Source organism: Artibeus jamaicensis, unplaced genomic scaffold (assembly GCF_021234435.1).
Source record: "Artibeus jamaicensis isolate MK-2021 breed Jamaican fruit bat unplaced genomic scaffold, CSHL_Jam_final contig_956, whole genome shotgun sequence".
NCBI classification, from domain to species: Eukaryota; Metazoa; Chordata; class Mammalia; order Chiroptera; family Phyllostomidae; genus Artibeus; species Artibeus jamaicensis.
The window spans coordinates 280,564-301,797 of record NW_026522021.1 but is presented as its reverse complement, the minus strand read 5'-3'; the positions used below and the strand labels follow the sequence as shown (position 1 = coordinate 301,797).

General features: G+C 52.0%; 1 pseudogene; it reads left to right on the top strand.

The window, feature by feature from the left end:
• The first annotated feature begins 27 nt into the window (after positions 1-27).
• Positions 28-20,492, top strand: LOC128625850 (transcription factor SOX-2-like; annotated as a pseudogene).
• The last annotated feature ends 742 nt before the right edge of the window (positions 20,493-21,234 follow it).

Genomic DNA, 21,234 nt, shown 5'->3' with positions numbered 1-21,234 from the left:
TGCTGAAATGCTGGACAGCGCACCACCATGGAGGCGGCCTCCCTGCCCGTCTGCTGGCCAGAGCGGCCAGACGTCCACAGCGCCCTCTATAGGTGTGGAGGCTCTCACCCCTCCCCCTGCCCCCCCATCGCCCGAGCCCCCTCCCCCGCGCCCGGCAGCGAAGGCTAGAGTTGCGGTGTTAGGGGACTCTCCACTCAAGGACATCTGTTCTACTTCTTGTGGGTGGGAGTACCCCAGACCCAGGAGGCGTCTGGAGCAAGGGAGGTTATTAATTTGGAACTGGGAGTAGAATTCGGGATGCTGAGTTCTGGACAGGACGGTTCACAGCTACATCTAAGAGGGCCGCACGATCCAGCTGGGAGACGGCCCCCAGAACATCCGTGCATGTGGCCGGACCGAGGCTGGGTCAGGTTGTGGTGGGGGACGTCTCAACGGATGAGAGGAATTTTGAGAATGGAATTGCTGAACCTTCGGTGGTGCTGGCTCGGCTGGGTGTCTGGAGTCCTGAGTTCAAGTCACCCTTTGGTTACTTTTTCTGACTTGGGATGATCTGTCCGTCCCGCGGCTCCCCGCCCCCTTTCCTTGTGTAAATAGTGATCCCACTGACTGGAGGAAATTCGTGGGGTGGGGGACTCTCCAGGGAGCGTTGGAAACCCGGAGACCTTTCCTTCAGGGCAGTCAGGACGTGGAGGCCTTTGCTTGGAGCCCACCAATGTTGTCCTGGTGGAAGAAGCTTTCTGCCTCAGCAAGCTGGGCTGGAAGTAACCTGAGCAGGCTTGGGAAGGGCTGGGACTAGGATAAGGCAAGAGAGGCAGATTTTAAGAAGGCATTTTTATATGACCAGGAGAGTCACCCCTGGGTCCAGTGTACGATTGCTGTGTGGGTTTACGTGCATGCATCCCCATCTGTACAAAAGTATGCTTGTGCCTCTGTTTCTGTGTCCGTGTTTGGAGTCTGTGTGTGCCCTCCTCCCCTCTCCTTCCCCTCAAATTTCTTCACCCTCACATGTGTCTTCAGAGTGTGTTGTGTGTGTTTTTGTGTGTGAGTGGTTGGATCCCTGATACTGCAGGCCCAGCCCAGTCTGCAGAACAAAGCTTGAGATGTGGGAGAGGGGAGGGGGCTACAGCTGCTACTGCCATTACCACAGCCCCATAGCCCCAGGGATGAGTCCTCTGCGGTTCTCCTGCCTTCTGGCTGCATGAATATTTCATCTGCTGGGGCTTTGGGCTGGCCTGGCACCAGTGTGCTTGTTCTCCCTGTCTGGGATGAGTTGCCCCTTTTGCCTGGCTGGGAGGGCCTGCATGCCTCTTCTTGGCTTGGGAGTGGAGTGAGGGGGAGGCCAGAGGAGGTGTGGGGAGGCTAACCTCTCAGAGTGAAGCTCATTCTTTAACTGAAGTCGAGCTGGCTTTAAACTTCACTACACTGATTCGGTTTCTGACCAGCCCTGACCTCACTTCTGTTTGGGACTAGTGCCCAGGAATACTTTGCCCCAGTTGGGTATACCTCCTCCTGACCTCCCCCTCATCTGCCTGTGGTTTTTTTAATTTTAATTTTTGATTTTAGAGAGAGGGGAAGGGAAGAAGAAGGAGAGGGAGGGAAACGTCGATGTGTGAGAGAAACATTGATGGGTTGCCTTTTGTACACACCCCAACCAGGACTGAACCTGCAACCTAGGCACGTGACCTGACTGGGAATGGGACCTGCAGCCTTTTAGTTTGCAGGATGGCACTCAATCAACCGAGCCACACAGGCCAGCATCCCCTCATCTGCCTCCTACAGCCACTGCTCCATAGATTTACAGTGGGAGCTGCTTCAGGGGAGAGAGGGAGAGGCCCCTGCAAGCTGGCTGGCAGCAAGCTTCTCAACCTCCTTGGGCCATCTCTTCCACCACACCTGGGGTGGGAGCCCCAGGAGCACTCTCACCCCTTGCACTTCTTTGCCTTGATCAGAAGAATGGACAGGCCTCTGTCTTGGTTTCCCTACCAGCCTGTTAATTCTCTAAAGAGGGCTCCTTCCCTTGTGTTACTCATTTCAACAAAGGGCATCACCATCTGTGTTGGCTTTTCTCTGTTTGCCCCTGTGGGTTTCTTTCCCACTGAACTCTGCTCTGCTCTGGGCCTTGGGAAGCTGACCTCTGTGGCCAGGTTACCCAGTCTCCCTTGTTATTGACTTCTGGTTGGATTCATTCAAGGGCAAAGCATCACCCGGATAATGAAGGGTGGAAGGAGAGAGAAGTTAGGTATTTATTCCCTTGCTGAGATCCTCTCCAGCTCTGCTGTAATAGCCCCTTGTCCACAGCCTCATGTCCCCTGGCCAAGTTCTGGCATTGCTTCTTCCCTGTGGTAACTTTAGGCCTAGAGGTGGTAACGGTCCCTGCTGATACACGTCTCCAGGTGCTTCTCTATTCTTTATTGCTCCATTCCCATGTCCTTACCCACACCTCTGTGCAGAGTCCCTTCTTAAAGCTCTTCGGTTAAACCTTTGGAGGGTCCGTCTACTTCATTCTGGGTCCCTGACCTATGCAACCTCCCTTCCTAAGTCCAGTCTCAAGTCAGAGCCTTGTGAGTCCTTGAGTCCTCTCGTTCCCCCTTCTTCCTGCAGGGCTTCCATCTCCTGGAACTGTCCCTCCTGGTCACCTGCCATGATGTCTGCCTGGGCCAGGACTTGCTTGTTCCTGGCCCTGCTAGTACCCGCCGCTCCCCATTTACTCTCTCCTAGAACACCCATCTCTGCTCCAGTAGCACTTGGTCAATGAGCCCTTCCAAGACCTCCCCATGTTAAACAGCATCTCTTTGCCCAGTACTATTTTTCACTCACTTAAAAGAATTACTGGCTGGTGTCACTCAATGAGTTGAGTGCCAGCCTGTGAACTGAAAAGTCACTGGTTGGATTCCCAGTCAGGGCACATGCTTGGGTTGCAGGCCAGGTACCCAGTTTGGGGATATGCAAGAGGCAACCAATCAATGTTTCTTTCTCACTCTTTCACCCTTCCTTCTCCTTTCTCTGAAAATAAATAAATAAAATCTTTAAAAAAGGAATTATTGTGGTAAAGGATATATAACAGTTAACATTTTAACCCTTTAAAGATTTTAATGAATTAATTAATAATTTTTAGAGACAGAAGAAGGGAGGGTGAAAGAGAAGGAGAGAAATATTGATGTGAGAGAGAAACATTGATTGTTTTTTCCTGCACACACCCCAACCAGGGACTAAACCCACAATCCAGGCTTGTATCCTGACTGGGAACAGAACAGGCAACATTTGCTTTCAGGTATGATGCCCAACCAACTGAGCCTAACTATTTAAAATGTACAAATTGCCCTTCAGGTGTGGCTCAGTTGGTTGGGCATTGTCCTGCAAATTGAAACGTGGCTGGTTTGACTCCTGGTCATGCCTAGGTTGCAGGTTCAGTCCCCAGTGGGACTTGTATGAGAGGCTACCAACTGATGTTTCTCTCTTGCATTGATGTTTCACTTCCTCCCTTCATTTCTCTTTCTAAACACATAAAATAGCCCTGGCTGGCATAGCTCAGTGGATTGAGCATGGGCCTGCGAACCACACAATTGCGGTTCAATTCCCAGTCAGGGCACATGCCTGGGTTGCAGGCCAGTTCCCGGCAGGGGACTCTCGAGAGGCAACCACACATTGATGTTTCTCACTTTCCCTTCCTCTCTAAAGATAAATAAATAAAATATTTTTTAAAAACCACATAAAATAAATAAAAAATTTAGAAAATATACAGCTTAGTGGCATTAATTACATAATGCCATAATTACATAGTGCTATTAATTACATAATTAATTACATTGCTGTGTAGCCATCACCCCACCCAAACTGATGCTCTGTACACACGAAACACTGACTCCTCACTTCTCCCCCGAGCCCCCCGGCACCTGCCATTCTACTCTGTGTCTCCATGCACTGGACTATTCTAGATAGATACAGATGCCTTCTATAGATGGATTACACAGAATTTGCCTTTGTGTATTTTAGCATAAATCCTCAAGATTCATTCATGTTGTAGCGTGTGCCAGAACTTTTTTTTAAGACTGAATAATATTCCATTATCGGGGTAGACCGCATTTTGTTTGTTCGTTCTGAATAATGCTGCTGCAAACACGAGGGTGAAGATACCTGCCTGGGCCTCTGCTCTCGGTACGCGCACACCGGAAGTGGGCTCACCGGGTTTGCACTGATTCTCTGTGTGAGGCTCTCGGTACTGCGCACACCGGAAGTGGGCTCACCGGGTTTGCACTGATTCTCTGTGTGAGGCTTTCGGTAAGGTGCACACCGGAAGTGGGCTCACCGGGTTTGCACTGATTCTCTGGGTGAGTTTTGAGGAGCTGCCACGCCCTTTGCCACAGCAGCTGCATCACGGTCGTTCCCACCGAGAACGCACAGAGGCTCCGGTTTCTCCACAACCTTATCAACACTTGTTTTCTTCTTTTGTTTTAAAAAATGTAGTCAGTCATACAAATAGGTTTGAACTGCTGTCTCATTCGGCTGTGGTCGCCTTTCCCTGATGGTGAGTGACGGTGAGCATCTTGGTGTGTGCGGCATTGCCATTGGCAGAGTTTCTGTAGAGTCCCCTCTTTTATTTTTATCTTCTCACCAACTGTCACATTATCCAACCACTTGTGTTTTTTTCTCTCTTCACACTCTAGACCTTGAACTCCACGAGGGCAAGGACTTTGCTCCTCGCTGTATTCCTAGTTTCAGCACAGAGTAGGCATAGGTGCTCGGTAAATATTTGTTGGCTGAATGTTTAAAATGCTTCCCTTGCTGTTTGATGTTTTCTCAGCCCATCTTCTGTCTAGCTTCACCAGCCAAAATGCGTCCGTCTTAGGTTCTGCCATTTGTATTCTGCGAACAATAGCACCCGAATAAACCTTTTTGGAGTAGACCTGGCACCCCGTGTCAGATTCAGAGCCCTGCTCCTGGAGCAGAGCCATGCTCTCCCTTGCCTCCCCCAGCCAATTGGCTCACCTTCAGTCTGCCGCTAAATTTGGTGTTGCCCCCTCCCCTCTCTCCTTCTCCACCAACCCCTGCATCCCGAACAGGCCTTTGTGTTTGCTGTAGCACCTTTTTCAGTTTCCATGTCCTTCAGCTCCAGGGCAAATTCCCTTTCCGGGTGCCCAGCCTCCCACCCCTGGTGCCTGATCAGCCCTTCCAGGGGCCTCATGCTCAGGGGCAAGAGCCAGAAAGACCCTGTGATGAGAGGCCTGGCTAAGCCAGGCTGGCGCTTTCACTCACCCGTGCTCACAGGCCCAGAGACCCTGACCTCAGAATTAGGCCTGCCCTTTCTCTCATACTCTGCGGCATCTCTGCCATCCTCTCTCCCTGCCGTCTTTTGTCTGGAACCTGAAATCCACAGAGGCAAGGCTGGGCCGTAGCTCTCTCCATATATCCTGCACCAGCGCAGAGGAGGCAAGAATCACTGCTTGTTGAATTGAGTTGTCTGTTTTTCTGTCTGTCTCCCAGCTGTTCTCTGTCTTCCCCCTCCACCGTTTTCTTCCCTCTCCACCCCGCAATCTACTCTGCTCCCTTTTTCTCTGGCTCTGCCTGTCTCTTTCCATTTATATCCTTGTGCGAAGTGATGTAGGCGATGTGGTGTAGGTGATGTGATGTAGGCATGCATCTCGAGGGCACTTGGCCTCGAAGTCATTCCCTCTCCTCCAGTGCTTCCTCAACGCGTCTCCTTAGCTCTCTGCGTCAGATCCAAGGTGTTAGGTCCTTGTTAAAGTCGGAGTCTGAGCGCCCTCCAGGCCTGCTCTAGTGGCTGTCTGTTGCAGCCCAACAAATAATCCAGAACTTAATGATGCAACACAACCACCATTTTATATCTCACAAGTTTGTGGGTCAGAAATCTGGGTAGGACTTGGCTGAGTGATTCTTCTACTCCATGAGACATTAAATGGAATCACTTGGTAGATTTCAGCTGATGGATGGGTTGTGGATCGGAAGGTACAAGGCACCTCCGTTCACTAGTCTGGGGCTCTGATGGGGATGGCTGGAGGACCGGGCTCAGCTCTCCTTCCTTCCTTCTCCAGGTAGACCCAGGCCTCTTCACGTGTCGTCTCCAGCAGAGTTCTTGGACTTCTTACCAAGCTCAAGGATGGGGGGGGCGGGGGCAAGTGTTCCAAAAGAGGGGAGGCAGAAGCTGCCAATCACTTAGCACCTGGGCTCAGAGGGCACATCAGTCTCCCCAGTTCCTAGAGGTTAAAGCAGTTCTCCATCTTCTATAGGTTAAAGTGGCTTATTTAAAATAGCGCTTCCTTATTCATGTTCAAAGGTGGGGATACAGATTCCATTTCTGGATGGGAGGGGGGACCAGGAGCTCGTGGCCATCTTTTTTTTTTTTAAAGATTTTATTTATTTATCTTTAGAGGGAAAGGGAAGGAGAGAGGGAGAGAAACATCAATGTATGGCTGTCTTTCGTGCGTCCCCTGCTGGGAATTGGCCTGCAGGGAACTGGCCTGCAACCCAGGAATGTGCCCTGACTGGGAATCGAACCGCGATTTTCTGGTTCGCAGGCCCGTGCTCAATCCACTGAGCTACACCAGCCAGGGCCTTCGTGGCCATCTTTAATGTGCCGAGTCTACGGAGTCATGCTCTTTGAGGTAGACCCACCATCACTCCTGAACTTGCAGAGCTGCTGCTGGGGCCCTGATCTACCCTGGAGCTCACAGTCCTCATGCCCTGAGCTGTTCCCTTGCCTGAGCCCAGAGTTGCTGCTGACTAGTCGTGGGGATTAGGAAAAGCCTCATTGAGCCTCAATTTTTTCTTCTGTAAAATGAGGCTAATAATACCTGTCTCTGAGAGATGTATTCCTTTTCTAATTATTATAGATCTTCTCGTTGCTATAGCCTTGCAGTAAACTGGTGATGCAGGTGAAAGGCCAGTAATGTTCTGGTGCCTTTTACCTGAAAAATAAAATCTGGGCATCTGTGTCCCTCTCCCATTTGGCACCTTAACTGTCCATTCTTTGCCCCTGACTGACCCATCAGTGTTCCCCTGCCGTTGTCCTGTCTCACTCCTCATTCCCTTCCCTATCGCCCTGGCACCTCTCAGCGCCCAGCACTCTGCTGGGTCCACATTGCATTCACGAATCACACTTCCTCTTTCTCTCTAACCTCTCTGTCTGCCCACCCCAGGCTTCTTCTTCTCCATTTCCTTCTCCTACTTATAGCATTTCTCTCTCTCTCTCTTCTTGCCGAGCCTGGGAAATTGAGGAGTCCCTTGTGGCAGACAGGCAAGGCTGACCTTGACGCAGATCTTTAATAAAAAATGAGCAGAGCGGGCAGCCTCCCCTACTCACCTCCCCTGGGCTCCCTTCCTCCTTCCAGTCTCCTGCTTTCCTCTCAACTTGTAAATCCACCATAAGGAGCCATTGCTCTGGATCAAGCATTGCATTCATTGGGGTCCTTTCGCAGATCCCTGGGATGGTAGAGTGAAGGAAGGAAGCTTTTGCTGGGATCAGGGGAAATAGGGGAAGGGAAGGGTGTACTCTGAGCCTATGGACTCTGCCTGCTTCTTCCGGCTTTACATGGGAACCCCCTTCCCCACCAAGGTCTCACAACTGTCCCAATGGTTCAGCCCCGACCTGGGCCCAAGGCAAGCCCTGGCTGAAGTTTGGGGCTGTAATCAGCAGCCTCATCCTTATCCACTCAGGGGACTTGGAATGAAACTCCCCACAGACCCAGGTCCCCTTAGCCTGGGCCCAGGAGCGAAAGTGGCCCACTTGGAACACTGTCATATCCCAGTGAGGATGCTCGTCCTCCTTACCCCTAATTCTCACAACGTGCCCATGAGCTGAGGATCTGAGGATCATTGTCCCATCGCACAGATGAGGACACTGAGGGTCAGAGAGGTTCGCAGCTGCCCACAGCCATCCAGTCCACAGGTGACCTGAGCAATGACTTGAGCCACAGTCTATCTGACCCGAAGCCAAGCCTGCCCCCTGAACCACTTGCCTCAGAGCTGTGCACAGTGTTATTTCCACTCCCTGGGCCTGGGGCCCTGGCCCTGCCCTGACCATGGCACACATCCCCCCCCCCCCCCAGGCTCCAGCGTACTCAGGCCCTCGCATATGGGCCTGTGGGAGGGACAGACCTCCTAGAACCAAGTGGCCAATTCCTTGGCTCCTCAGCATGTCTTCCTCTGCCCCAGGGCTTCTTGGGACCCTAGGCCTGAACCCTTGTGAGTTGTCCACATGGTGGGCGTGTGACTCTGGCCAATGCAGCTATTCTGCCCCTGAGGTCGGACAGGGTCTTACAGGCACGTAGGAGGTGTAGACGTGTGTATGGGTGTGTGTGCACAGATGAGTGGATACAGTGTGTGTAAAGGGTGTGGGGAAAACAAGTAGATGAATTGGCAAATGAATGAATGAGCGAGAAGTCACTGGAGTGGATAAGTGAAGGAGGCACTGAGTCAGTGAACCCTGCCCTCCAGGCCAGGTGGAAACCGGAGCAAAGAGATTACATCCTTTAGGGGCTCTCCCTCCCCAGGAGGCCCACTGTGACAGAGAAGCCCACCAAATGTTCATTCTCTCCTTCCAGAGCAGAGAGTCGTCAGTGTGATGTGAATGTCCACCCAGGGACTATATCTCCCAACACTCCTTGTGTGTAGATAGACCATGTGACTAATTCTCACCAACGGAATGTAGGCAGAAGTGACAATTTCCTGGAAAAGGCACCTAGAAAGCAGGTGTGCCCTCTCCTCTTTTCCCCCACCTGTTAGCAGGACCCTCAAAACTTTAAGGCCCTGAGGAGGGAGCAGGAGCCACAGGATGGAAGGAACTGCGTGCCTGTGTCACCACACGCAGGAGAGCTGCCTGCGGACCAAGAGCATCAGGATAAGGACCGTTAGAGAATGAGAAACAACAGGTAGGGATGAGCTACTGAAGTTTCAGGGTCTGTTTGTTATAGCAGCTGGTATTGCCACAACTAAGACACTCATATAAACTAGCTACTCATTGTCAGGCTGTGGAACTCAGCCCTGAAGTGGTCAAGCAGGGGCCGGGGAGACCTTGGACAGGTGTCTGTGATGAGGGCAGCCAGGTCCTCTGTTCTTTGCCCTCAGCATTGGGGTGGAAGGTGGAGACAGGTAGCATGACCACACTTGCTTCCTCCTCACCTCTCGTACTCAGGGAGGAGTTAATGTTGCTCTGGGTTGGGAGAGGAGCTCAGGTGCTGGGGTTGGCGATGACTGATTAGACAAAACCAACCCACGGTGTTAGAAGTTAGGACGGTGGTCACCCTTGTGGGCTGGTGATGGGGAAGGGCACAGGAAGGCTGGTAACGTGCTGTTTCTCTATCCGGATGCTGGGTGCGTGGGTGTGTTCAATTTGTGGAAATTAATTGAGCTGTAAATGAAAGATTTCTACATGTTTTATATGTATATTGTATTTTAAGAGAGAATGTTTTAATGTCCAGGGGAGGGAAGGTTAGAGGAAGGAGAGAAAATGGGTGAAAGAAGACAGGATGGAAACAAGGGGGGATTGTCAGTAGAGAGACAAAGGAGGGGTGCAGGCGGCCAGCCCCAACCTTGCAGCCATCGCTGTACCCTGGGATGTACGCCTTCTCTTCCTTAGCAGGTCACCATAGGTCTTCCCCACCATCTATCTTCCCTCCATCTCTCACTGGGCACCTACTTTGTCCAGGTCCAGGAAGCGTCCAGGCTGTCCCTGTGGGCAGGTGTCCTGGCCTGAGGACCCTCATCCCAAGGAGTGTGCGGTGAGCTGTCCTTCCAGGCCTGGAGCACACGCCTAAGTCCACATGTTCTGACTGGGACCAGGCACTGGTGGGGATGGGGGTGGCAATGGGGAGGAGCAGCTGCAGTGATGGCAGCTGAGGCTGTCTTGCAGGCTGTGGCCCAGTCTTACGTCCAGCATCTGTTTGCCAGCAGAATAGATTGCAGTGACCTGAACCCATTGCACACATCCACACAGCACACACATGCACCAGGCTTGCACACAGCTTACACACATCTCATATGCATGCCAGATGCATGTCCCCATGCTCCTTCATGCCCCATATATATGCCCCATATACATGCTGCATAGATACATCCTAATCACCTGTCCCACGCCCATTCATCATGTGCACACCCTGCACACACCCCACATATATGGGCCACATGCATGTCTCATGGTTGTTGGCATGAGCCATTGAGTTGGCTTTGATTCCTGGAGACCCTGTGAATGAGCGATGGCCACAATGTCCTGTCCTCAGCAGGCCCGCTCAGCCCATGCAGATGCATGCCGGTGGCTTCTTTCATGGAGTCAGTCCGTATTTGGTCTTCTTTTCCTGCACCTTCCATTTTTTCCCAGCAATATCGTTGTTTCCAAGACCCCTGCCTTCTCATGATGTGCCCAAAGTGGGGCAGCTTCAGCTTTGTCATTTTTGACTCCGGTGGTGTCTCGGGCTTAATTCTAGGACCCATGCCGTGTCTACTCATCTATGTACACCCGCTCATGAACCTACCTATGCCGCCCCTACACCTGTACCACCCTCAGACACACACGCATCACATCACACCCTTTCTGACACACATGGCACACACATCTCTGCAGCAACATGGGCCCCCCACACGTGTGTGCATGCACATATACACAAGACCGGCAAGAGGTGCTGGGACAGAGATGGCTAGAGACGGCCTACCTATGGGAGAAGCACATCCCCAATGAACAGGGCCCCCAGGCACCAAGGGGCTGGAGTGCATTGACTAAGGGTGAGGGTCCCTTCGTGGGGTTCTAATCTGGGCCCATCTCTTCCACGAAGCCCAACTGTTCAGTGGTCCAAGAGGAGACCTCTTGGAGCCATAGAAATCTGCCTTACATGAAAGGACAGACAGCTCATGTCCTGGCAGGGGTCTGCCGAAGCTCCAGGCCCTGCCCAGGCTGAGACAGCAGGCTGAGTGAGCTGGGGGCAGGGCTAGCAAGCAGAGCCAGGCAGGAGCCCCCCGGGGCATTCCAGGGCCCTGGGCTGGACCATCCCCAGCCTGCCCACTCAGCGGCCCTGTTCTGGGGAGCAGAGCATGACTTGGGGCAGGCTGTCAGTGGGGGGCAGGAAGAGAGCGGGCCTAGCTGGAACGGGTCTGCGTGTGCACATGTGCACATGCGGTATCAGTGCATTTAATTGCACAATAAACAAACCTCCCAATGCACTGATAGCAGAAGGGTCTCTTTCTCCACCCGCCCCCCCTCCCCCCTTCAGTCTTGCTTTCATTACTCCTTCAGGGACCCTGGCAAGCTGAATTTGCTTTCTGAGCCAGAGCCCAGCTTGCTCAGCCCAGACAAAGCCGGTGCTGGCCCAGCCTTCTGTGTATTTGGGCGGGAGTTGGGAGTGGGGGGTTGGGAGAGGCGGTGAGGCCTTGTGCATCTGCATAGCCTGGGGCTGCTCCTCCGGCACCTGCTTTTTTATCTCCGATTCTTGCTTCGCTTGGCCAGGCCAGAGCCCTCCTCCCGGCAGCCCCTCCCCCAGGCCAGGAGCCTCCCTGTGAGGAAAATCCCAGAGACAGGCACCATTTACTGAGCGCCTACTGTGCATTGCAAACCTTGTATACTCATCCTCTCAGCAAGCCGGGCAATGGGCATTTATCACCTCCATTTTACTGGTGAGGAAGCTGAGGCCCAGAGAAGTTAAGTAATTTGCTCAAGGATCCGCAACCCAGGAGGGTTGGGGCGGGGTGTCTAGAGTGAGGCGAACTCTGGTTGGTCCTCCGCAGCCTCATCTTCTCAGCTGCCCTTCGGGACTACTCCAGCCCTGCTGGGCTCTTCCTTCTGGAAGGCTCTGTCAAACTGGGAAGCATGGCATCAAATTATAATGTAGCATGGTGCCACGGTTTTGTTCTGTTTTCATGTTTTGCCCTTCCACATACCTTCTGTACGGCTATTCAGCTTTATCTTCAAATCAGGTCCTGTTTGTACTTAGCCTGTACGAGCAATGCGGCTCCATATGCTGTTTCTAACACTTAAACACACATTGCCATAAATGTGCCTCAATCATGGCAGGGCCCCTAGGGGAGGCTGGCACCCAGCACTAGCCATGGCCACTGCTTTCATGCCAGGGCTCTCCAGCATGTGGTCAGCGCCCCCTTCCACCCTCTGCTGTGGCTCCTCCCACAGCCCCTTCCAGCAACAGCCAGGCTGATGACCCTGACCCTCCCCTGTGGAAAGCATGTTGGGCAGCTGTCTGCTCAGGTTTCAGTGAGGACTCAGGTCCCACCCACCAATCAGTGCTGGCAGGGTCATTTGACTTGAGCCTCAGTTTGCTGTTCACACCCATATCCCCATGCCTAGTAGGTGCCCAGGACAGAGTACCTGCTGTAAAGGCAGTTAAAGCTGCACTGGGCTCACACTGGGGTGGGGCTGGCCAGGCAGCTCCTCTCTGCTTTCCTGTTTGCAAGAGGCCTCCTCACAGGCATGCTGGGAGATGGCAGCTGGGGAAGTTTCTGGGTGAGAACAAGATGCTCTGCGATATGACTAGGCATTTCACACACACACACATCACACACACATGCAACATACCACAGCACACATACACACATCACTTACCACACACCCAGCATGACACACACACACACTTCACACAGAATCACCCCAGCCCATGAAAGGAACATTTCCAATCACCCCTGCCCAGTTCCACCCATCCACCGGGCCTCTGTCCCTGGCAGGAGGGGAGGTAGCCTAATTACTGGCCTGCAGTCTGCCTAGCACGAGGCTCTCAGCCTGGCTGGGAGAATATTAACACCTGCAGAAGCCCAGGAGGGAGAGAGCAGGGTGGAAAGAAGTTATTTTTAGGCAGTGAAGGTGGGGTTTGCAGTGTGGAGCTGAGCTGGTGGCTTAGGGAGGAAGGGGCAACACAGGGCCATAGAGAGTTCAGGTCAGAGGACCAGGCAGCCTGGCTGTGACCTCTCCTAAGAGGGACTGGGCCAGCCTGGGGCTCCCAGGAAGGGAGGGAGGGGGCTGAGAGAAGGAGAGGGACTTGCCAAGACTTCCTACCGGAGCTGTTTGACTGGGCTGGGTTGCCAGCTGGAGAATGTGAAATGGCTCTAAAATGGGGAGACGGCCCTGTGTGATCTGATAGCCTTGCCCCACACTTACAGCAGGACAGACAGACACACAGGATGGGAGAGCAGGGTGGTGCTTCTCTGTCAGGCCTTTGAGAGTAGCTGGGCAATTGCAGGGGACTGTGACTTCCTCAGGGGAGTGAGCCCCCGAAGTCCCAGGATGGCAGGCAGGGGAGGATGTGGGTGGCCCTCCCAGCATGCCTGTGGGTTGAGGACCTGGCTGGGTGGTTCAGCTGGTTGGAGCGTCGTCCCAATATGCCAAGGTTGCATGTTCGATCCCGGGTCAGGGCTCATACAAGAAGCAACCAATGAATGCTTAAATAAGTAGAACAACAAATCAATGTTTCGCCCTCTCTTTCAAATCAACAATAAATAAATAAATGAAGTGGGTTAATTGAGGAGATCCACCTAGAGATGTCCAGGAAACACTCTTCTGGAACTCAGAGCTGAGAGCACTGGGAGGCCGGCAGCTGCAGGCCTCAGGCCCTGGGCCTTTTCCTCCTGGCCATCCTGGGTTTGTATTGCTTAAGTCTCCCCCACCCCTTCCCAGACATGTGCTAGGAGTGGCTTGCCTCGCTGTCTGCTCAGGGAGGAGCCCAGGGTTCCTGATGAACAGAAGTAGGAAGTTACCCTCTCAGCTGCTCTGCCAACTCATCTTGCAGGGAATGGCCTTGAGGCCATCAGGCAGTGCTAATGGGGCGGGGGGGGGGGGGGGGGGGGGGAGTGTTTTCTTCCTGGGACTACTTCTACTTTCCCCTGAAGTCCCCTGCATTAACATTGCGTCTCCAGGCCCTGTTTCCAAAACTGGGTGCTACTTTCCACAGCCCTCCCTGGACTCACTCCCACCTGCATTACCCCTGCCTGAAAGTGGCTGCCCCTCCGGCCTGGGAGATCAGAGACCTGACCTCAGGGAGCCGGGTTTGGCTCTGGAATGCTAATCCTCACTCCACCACCCACCTGGATAGTCCCAGGGAACAGTTTTGTAGCCTCAGTCTCTGTCTCCCCCTCCAGGCCGTTTGAGAGAACTGCAGCATAAATCCCTCCTAAGGGAAGTCAAGGTCATTCTTGGTTAAGTTTTACACCCTCTCTGCCATAGAGAGAACTGGACAGTCTGCTTTCCTAATAGTTACCCAACTTGGCTATGTCTACCTCGGATGGCAGCCTCTTTGCAGGACTAATTACCATAAGCCGGCACCTAATTACCCTGGTTGTGGATGTCCCACTGCTGCCACCCAGCCTCCTCTCGCCTCTGTAAAGACCGGTTCTTGCTCTCTTCTGGCAAAGGCCTCAGGCAGCTCGTTATCGTCATTAACACCATACACTCAGTCCCTGGGCTTTTATTCTTCACCGAGGGGAGAATCATGTGTCAGGAGGTGACCAGAAGGCAGGGATGGCAGCCAGTTCTGGGACTGGGAGGTGTTTAACTGAAGCTTGAAAGCAGGGGCAGCTAGTTTAACTCATGCTGCTAACTGGCTGATGGGCTTCTGGGCGGTGAAAATGGGGCTGGGAGATGCTGTTTTTCCTCCTGTCCCTGTCACCTCTCTCAGTCACTGCCATCCCATTTTGGGCCCTCAGTCCTTCTGCTGTGGAGCATCCTGACTAGTCACCTTTCCTACTCCAGGGTGGCCTGCAGCACGGGCCTCACTGAGGCCTATCCAGGCTTCCGAATCATTGTGTGAGTGTTAACAAGCCCCGTCCTAGAATCACATCACCTGCGTGGTACCTTTGACATCCTCCCTATTCCCACTATCCACAGGGTGAGGGCCAACCTCTTTAGCCTGGAGTTCAAGACCCCCCAGGATGACCTCGCTCCCCCCATCGTGTGTTCCATGCTGCAAGTCAAACACGGCCATTCCTCACACACATCCTGAGCCCGCTCTGCGCCCAACCTGCTCCTGCTGCCGCCTGGTGTGTCCAGCCTGCCCTCCCTGCCTGCTGGACTCCGACCCAGCCTTCGGAGCCTGCTCAAATGCCATCTGTCTCTCCTCCTCCCTCCTGCTGTCTATATGGAGCAATCTTCTCTGATCCTTGCTTCTGCCAAATTGTCTAGAAGCAACCTTGTTCTCTTCTTGACTCCTGCAGTACCTTATCTGTACTTTCTGATTCTCCAGTCCCTGACTTCTCTGTGAGCCCTGCAAGGTGGGAGGCTTATACAGTGAAAAGAGTTCTGGGGTAGCCAGAGTCCAGTGTGGTGGATGGCCCCGCCTCCCCAGCTTAATCTGGAAGAATCTCGGGTATTTTAGTTTCTTGGCCCTTCCTCTGGGACCTCTGAGGGGCGGGGCCAGGAACCTGAATTTTATGCAAACCCTGGGAGATCCTTGTGTGGTAATCACAGGTATATAGGATGGGCAGTGACAATCCTAAACCAAGACAACCTTCTGTGAGTCATCCGTTCTAGGGCCTGCCTGTCAGGGTTGCTTCAAGGACCCCATGAAGTAGCAAACACACCCAAGAGAGAGCTAGCACAGTGCTTCACATATAGAACCACCAGGAGGAATTAGTGCAAAAGCACAGTGATGCCCAGGGCCACACTCTTTGTAGCAGTTAACATCTAAACCACTTAATTATTCAACAGTGTTATAAACTGCATAGTATATTTCCCCTAAGGTTTATCCAGCTATTAAAAGTGACATAGGAAGCCCTGGCTGGTGTAGCTCAGTGGATTGAGCACGGGCCTGTGAACCAGAGGATCGCGGTTCGATTCCCAGTTAGGGCACATGCCTGGGTTGCAGGCAGGTTCCCTGCAGGCCAGTTCCCTGCAGGGGATGCACTAGAGGCAACCATACATCCATACATTGATATTTCTCTCCTTCCCTTCCCCTCTAAATAAATATTTAAAAAAAACAGCACCTGCCTGTTCAACGTGATAGAGACAGAGCTGAAGCCACAGGGCCCACAGCAAACTTTGGGGGTGCAGCAGGCAGCAACCAGAAACCAGAACAGCCCGGACCATGTGAAGCAGCCCATGAACGTCTTCATGGTGTGGCCCTGCGGGCAGCAGCACAAGATGGCCCAAGAGAACCCCTAGATGCTTAACCTGGAGATCAGCAAGCTCCTGGACGCTGAGTGGAAACTTGAAGAGTGGCAATTCATTGACGAGGCCAAGCAACTGCAAGCGCTGCACAAAGGAGCACCCCAATTATAAATACTGGCCCCAGCGGGAAACCAAGACACTCATGAAGAAGGGTAAGTACACGCTGTCCCGTGGGCTACAGGCCCAGGGTGGAAACAGCTTGGCGCGTGGGGTCGTGCTGGGTGTGGGCCTGGGCCTGGGCCTGGGCGTGAACCAGCGCATGGACAGGTATGCACGCATCAAGGGCTGGAGCAAGGGCGGCTACAGCATGATGCAGCAGCGGCTGGGCTATCCACAGCACCCGGCCTCAACATGCAAGGCGCTGCCCAGGCACTGCGATGACGTGAGTGCCCTGCAGTGCAACTCCATGACCAGCTCACAGACCTATGAGAACGTCTTACCCACCTACAGCATGCCCTACTCACAGCAGGGCACTCCTGGCATGGTGCTTGGCTCCCGAGGCCCCCTCCAGCCCCCTGCTCTCAGACCCCCCCCCCCACTCCCCTGTGGTTACCTCCTCCTCCTCTTCACTCTGGGGCACCCTGCCAGGCCAGGGACCTCCAGCACATGATCTGTATGTATCTCCCCCGCATCAAGGTGCCCAGCCAACGGCACACTGCCCCTCTTGCACATGTGAGGGCGGGACAGTGAACTGGAGGGGGCGATTTTCAAAGAAAAGAGAAGGGAAATAGGAGGAGAGTACAAACAGCATGGAGAAAACCCTGGTGCGCAGATGAGGCTGTCTGCAGAAGAGGCAGCAATCCCATCCACCCTCACAGAGAAGGCCGCCATGCGGATGACGTTTTTATATACTGGACTTCTTTTTTGGGGGGGCTGTTTCTGTACAGAGAAAACAGGGGGCCATGGGGTGGGGAGGGTGAGGGAGTGGACCTTGTTATGAATCTGGAGGAAAGAAAACGATGCAAAACTTTTTAAAGTTCTAGTGATATGGTAAGAGCTTTCCAGAAAGTTTGCAAAAGTCTTTACTAATAATATTAAGAGCTAGTCTTCTAGCAATGAAAAAAATATTTTAATATTTGCAAGCAACTTTTGTATACTATCTATGGAGATAAACGTGACAGTCAAAATGTCCATTGTTTATAAGCTGAGGGTTTGCCAACATTTTCCAAGGAAAGGCTTCTCGCTGAATTTTGATTCTGCAGCTGAAATTTAGGACAGCTGCAGATGTGGGAAAAAATTAAGATTTGAACATTTGTTTAAAAATTGTACAAAAGGGCATTTCGAGGACTTCCGCCAAGATGGAGGTTTAGCTGGATGTGCCTGCCTCCTCCCACAACCAAGTTTAGGGACAACTAAATACTAGCATCACAAAACACAACCAGAACACGGAAAACTGAATTTTTCGGAAGTCCGCTAACAACAAATTCTTCAGCCTGACCTAGGTAAGGGGCGAAACCGGCCTCCGGTGAGGACTTACAAAGGAGGGCTCGGTGGGACCCGGCGCGGAATCCGGGCGCGCGAATCCGGGCGCGCAAATCCAGTCGCGCCGGTTCCAAACCCAGGATTGGACCTGGTGAGCCGCCGAGCACCCCACCGGGGGAGCGACACAGTGGGGAGGCGGTGGCAACGAATTGACTGTGGTTGCCTGGGTGCGCACGAGTGAGGGAGTGAGCAGTTGGACCAGCCCGGCGGCGGCGGCGGCGGCGGCGGCGGCGGCGGCGGCGGCGGCGGCGGCGGCGGCGGCGGCGGCGGCGGCGGCGGCCCGCCATTTCCCGTCTGACCACGCCCCCACATACAGCGTCACAACCCAGCGACCTGGGACTCCAAGGCGCCGCTTGTCCCACTTAAAGGGCCAGAACAGACCAAAAATGTCGCAGGCAGAACTCAAAGCCCCAGAGATAAATCTAAATGACGAAGAAATAGCAAAACTCTCAGACGCACAGTTTAAAACACTGGTCATCACCTTCCTTACAGATTTGGTGGATTACAGCCACAAATTAGAGAAACATATGGAGGCTAAATTAAGGGAAATGAATGGAATTCCACAGGAATCCCATAGAGATGAAAAGGAAACTGGGACTCAAATCAATGCAGTGGTCCAGAAGAAAGCAAATAATGGACAAGCAGAAAAGAGTCAAGGAGCAAGAATTCAAAGAAATGAGGAGAGTCTTAGGAACCTCCAGGACATCTTTAAACGCTCCAATATCCGAATTATAGGGGTACCAGAAGGGGGAAAGACACAACCACCAGTGGAAAAACTATTTGAACAAATAATAAAAGAAAATTTCCCCAATCTGGCAAAGGAAATAGACTTCCAAGAAATCCAAGAAGCCCAGAGAGTGCCAAAAAAGTTGGACTCAAGAAGAAACACACCAAGGCATATTATAATTACATTAGCCAAAATTAAAATGAAGGAAAGAATCCTAGAAGCAGCAAGAGCTAAAGGGACAATCACCTACAAAGGAGTCCCCATCAGGCTGTCAGCAGATTTCTCAAAAGAGACCTTACAAGCAAGAAGGGGCTGGAAAGAAATATTCCAAGTCATGAAATCTAAGGACCTACAACCAAGATTGCTCTACCCAGCAAAACTTTCATTTAGAATGGAAGGACAGATAAGGTGCTTCTCAGATAAGACCAAATTCAAGGAGTTCATCATCACCAAGCCCTTATTATATGAAATGTTAAAGGGACTTATCTAAGAAAAAGAAGATAAAGAAACATGAACAGTGAAAGGACAACAAATCCACAGTTATTAACAACCACACCTAAAACGAAAGCAAACCAAAGGACAGCTACAGCAGGAGTGGAAACATGAAATGAAGATCTCAAGGAGGGTTAGCAACAGGGGAATGGGAGGAGGAGATGGGGGAGAAGGTACAGAAAACAGGTAGCATAGACAGTAGATAGAAAATAGATGGGGGGGGAGAGAATAGTTTGGGAAATTTAGAACCTAAAGGACTTGAGACACATGGACATAAACTAAAGGGGGGGTAATGGTGGGGTGGGGGGGCAGGGTGGAGGGGAAATGGAGGGGGGAATAGAACAACTGTAACAGCATAATCAATTCAAAAAATAAATAAATTTAATTTAAAAAAAAAAAAATTGTACAAAAGGAAAAAACTAGGATAAGTACTGGTAAAACTCTGTGGTCTTTAAAGCAGCAAGTTTTAGATTGTACTTATATTTTTTAATTTTTTAAAAGATTTAAAAATTTATCTTTAGAGGGGGAGAGAGGGAGAGAAATATCAGTTTGGTTGCCTCTAGTGCGACCCCTGCTGGGAACTGGCCTGCAACCCAGGCATGTGCCCTGACTGGGAATCGAACTGCGATCCTCTGGTTCGCAGACCTGCGCTCAATACCCTGAGCTACACCAGCCAGGGCGACCGTACTAAATTTTTTTAGCTTACTGTTAAAAGCAAAAATGGCCACGCAGGTTGACATCATTGGTAATTTATAATGGCTTGTTCCCCAACTTCCCATTTTGTTCAGATAAAAAACATGAAATTACTGTTAGAAATACTTTCTTATGGTTTGTACTATTTATTTATTGTGGTATTTTAGGGTCCCCCTCCCTTTTTTTCCCCATAGTTGTGTTTTGATTATTCAGCTCCGGATTATCGGGATCCGTCTGCTGAGAACCCACGTGTACACAGGGCAGAGGTAAGGCCTGCTCGAGTGTGGTCGGCAGGGTGATGTGGGTGTGGTGATGTAGTTTCAGTTTGAACAGTTCATCCAGAATGTCGCATGGTGTGCTTGCTTAACTGCGATATTTTTGTTACACAATTACACGTTTATGATTTTGTAATAAAATAACTTAGTAATAAGGAGTGTTATTTGTCCGGACCCTGTATTTGAACTAATACCATCCTCGTAACAGGTACATTTTCAGCTTGTTTTTACTCCATTATGCCCAGTTTGAAAAAAGTGACATAGGAAAGTGCATCCACACTTACAGTACGACTCACGTGAGGTCGCCAGTCTCCAAAGCGGGCACTCACAGATGCAGGCCTCTGGGGACTCAGGCCTGGTGTGGTCAGCCCCACCGCCGGGCGCCCGGGCTAGGGACTGGCTTCCACCACGGTGTGGCAGGGCTGCTGCTGCGCGGTTGTGAGTGCGACCCTTACCTCCAGGCAGCTACTGTCCTTGCACTGGAGGGAACCCTGAGCCATTAAGAAACTGGCTGCCCTGCAGTGGAGGCCCCGTGAAGAACGAGGCCCGAGGCCTCACGCAGACGCCCAACTTTCTGGCACCCGCCAACGCCAGCCATGTGCCGAACCATCGTCTTGGTCGTGCCAGGCCAGCCAGGCCCCGGAAACTGGAGCAGAGCCACCCGGCCCTGTTGACCTGCCGAATCTGGGACGTAATCAAATGGCTTGAAAACAACTAGATTAGGGGTGTGTGTATGTGTGTGTTACATATTAACAGATAACCAGAACAGGCCGGAAAATGGCACGAGAAGTATTATCTCAACTTAAGAAATATGCAAAATCAAGAGAATACTGTTTATTACTGGTAACTACTTCCTGCTTTATTTTTTGGCTACATTTTAGGTTTCGAACAATGAACATGTATTACTGTTTAACAAAATGATGTCACCCTCGACTGCGAAATCCATGTTTTAGTTCCACTGGCCGCAGCTGCACCCCCACCTGCCCCTTCACCCTTCAGTGCAAGGACACCGCCTATTGCCCAAGTTCTCTCAGGTGTGGAGCTGGTTCCACTTTAGGGGCCACGGCTCTGGGGGCCAAGGGCACCCAACACTGAAGGGAATCAGGTCCCCTTCTAATGCCCCACATTTGTCCCAAGCCCAGCTAGTACAGCGGAGTCTCTTCCAGGTCCCTGAGGAAGACAAACATGAAGCCGCCTTTCCCTCAGGACAGAGAGCACTGTGTCCTCAGTCCTGCCCCCACCCCAACTTTCCTCACAACACTGTGGGAGGTCACGGTCACTCTGCTCCAAAAGAAGAGGACAAAATGCAGAGTGGGACAACGGTCAGCCAACACAGCTCCAATGTAGAAAATGCTTGTTTGCTTAGCTAGAAACCACCACACAGAACTAGGGACAGAAAGCAATGGCCTGGCACCAGCCACTGAGCTGCCCCTTCTCAGTGCACACGCCGAGGAAGGCTG